Source organism: Moschus berezovskii, chromosome 9 (assembly GCF_049115385.1).
Source record: "Moschus berezovskii isolate FMDL1 chromosome 9, NW_MosBer_1.0, whole genome shotgun sequence".
NCBI lineage: Eukaryota > Metazoa > Chordata > Mammalia > Artiodactyla > Moschidae > Moschus > Moschus berezovskii.
The window spans coordinates 76,604,057-76,606,431 of NC_142468.1; the positions used below are offsets into that span (position 1 = coordinate 76,604,057).

Genomic DNA, 2,375 nt, shown 5'->3' on the forward strand with positions numbered 1-2,375 from the left:
GATATATCTTCCAGAATTTTGCAGACTAACTAAATAGATGCAGAATGGTTGGAGGCACTGTGGTAAGTAGGTAATTAAAACTTAATACATACTGACTAGGGATTATCTACAAAATGCAGCTCTCTAGCAAGGTAGTTAGCCAGGCCCTTAGCTAAACAACTATGTGAAGTGTCATCTGTGTGCATATTCCAAATGCAGAATACCATTGTAATGACAGCAGCTATAATAGCAGCAATAAAATATACTTTACAAGGTTTCAGTTCAGTTCAGTCGCTCAGTCGTGTCCGACTCTTTGCGACCCCATGAATCACAGCACGCCAGGCCTTCCTGTCCATCACCAACTCCTGGAGTTCACTCAAACTCATGTCCACAGAATCGGTGATGCCATCCAACCATCTCATTCTCTGTCATCCCCTTTTCCTCCTGCCCCCAATTCCTCCCAACATCAGAGTCTTTTCCAGTGAGTCAGCTCGTCGCATGAGGTGGCCAAAGTATTGGAGTTTCAGCTTTAGCATCAGTCCTTCCAGTGAACACCCAGGATTGATCTCCTTTAGAATGGACTGATTGGATCTCCTTGCAGTCCAAGGGACTCTCAAGAGTCTTCTCCAACACCACAGTTCAAAAGCTTAAAGACCTGCTGAAATAGTAAATACTTTGGCCACTTCATGCGACGAGTTGACTCACTGGAAAAGACTCTGATGATGGGAGGGGTTGGGGGCGGGAGGAGACGGGGACGACAGAGAATGAGATGGCTGGATGGCATCACCGACTTGATGGACATGAGTTTGAGTGAACTCCGGGAGTTGGTGATGGACAGGGAGGCCTGGCGTGCTGTGATTCATGGGGTCGCAAAGAGTTGGACACACCTGAGCGACTGAACTGAACTGAACTGAAAATAGTAAAAGAAACATTCGAGGAAGTTTTTCTAGATAAAGAAACTAAGTTGCAGAGAATTTATTCATTTTTTTCAAATTTGCATGAGAGAAAGTGGTGAAGGTGGGATTTCAACGCACACCTGCCAGACTGTAGATATTATGCATTTAAACATTAAGGGTGACAATAGGGAGGCTTCCTTTTTAACAAGCACACATACTGTTTTACAGAACTTGAAATGCATTTAAAGTACATTCCTAAATAATGTCCAAACACCTCTTCAGCGGTGTCATCTACAAAGCGTGCTTTGAATTTGTATGTCGAGTCTTTATCTTCCAAATGGCTGCTTTTACCTCTTGATTCCTTAATGTATAAATAATAGGATTTAAGAGAGGTGTGAAAATCATATAAAACACAGAAAGAATTTTGTCTATGGAATATCTGCTGAAGGGCCATACATAGATAAAGACACAGGGGCAAAGAACAGAGTCACTACTGTGATGTGTGCTGAGAGAGTGGAGAAAGCCTTAGAGGGACCACTGCCAGTGTGGTGCCTGACAGAGTAAATAATTACCGTGTAGGAGACAAGCAGGAGGAGGAAGCAGACCAGGGACAGGAGGCCGCTCTCAGCAATGACCAGGAGTTGGAGCACATAGGTGTCCTCGCAGGCGAGTTTGAGCACAAGGGGTAGGTCACAGAAAAAGCTGTCCACAACATTGGGACCACAGAAGGGCAAATTCAACATGAAAGCCATTTGACTAGACGAGTGCACAAATCCAACTGCGTAAGAGGATAGCAGTAGCCCAGTGAGCACTCGTGGGCTCCTGATGGTCATGTAATGGAGGGGTTTGCAAATGGCAACATATCTGTCTATTGCCATGGCTACAAGCAACATCATCTCACTCCCACCTAGGAGGTGCATGAAGAACATCTGAGAATAACATCCCCACCAGGAGATGGTCTTCCGGTCTCAGAGGAAATCTACAATCATCTTAGGGGTAGCAAAAGAAGCCAGGATCATATCAATACAGGAGAGATTGATAAGCAGAAAATACATTGGTGTATGAAGGCATGAGTCAAAGATCACAGTGACTAAGATGAGGAGGTTTCCCAATACAATCCGTCCATAGACCACAGAGAATCCCAGAAAGAATAAAATCTGAAGATTCTGAGATTTGGAAAGTCCCAGCAAAATGAACTCAGATACCACTGAATGGTTTGTCTTTTCCATGTCATCCACTTGTCTGGTTGTCACTTAATCCTGTAATAATCAAAATGAGTAAGAATAAGGAATAGGAAAATTATGCTTACATAAGGGTGGTTCATGCTGATGACCAACTTCGCTATTTAGATAGGGTATTTGAATTTATAAGCACCTTCTACTTTGGGGAATTTTTGTTGGTCAGTGATTTACTAAATGGTCCAGAGAAGTATCCAAATAATGGTAGAATTCAGAATATACATTTCTGAAAAACAAAAATAAAAATAGTTATGAAACCACA

The 2,375-nt window shown here is 42.8% G+C and overlaps 1 pseudogene; it reads right to left on the reverse strand.

Annotated features, from left to right (window-relative positions):
• Positions 1-1,166: 1,166 nt before the first annotated feature.
• LOC148776493 (olfactory receptor 4K13-like) lies at positions 1,167-2,104 on the reverse strand (annotated as a pseudogene).
• Positions 2,105-2,375: the final 271 nt, after the last annotated feature.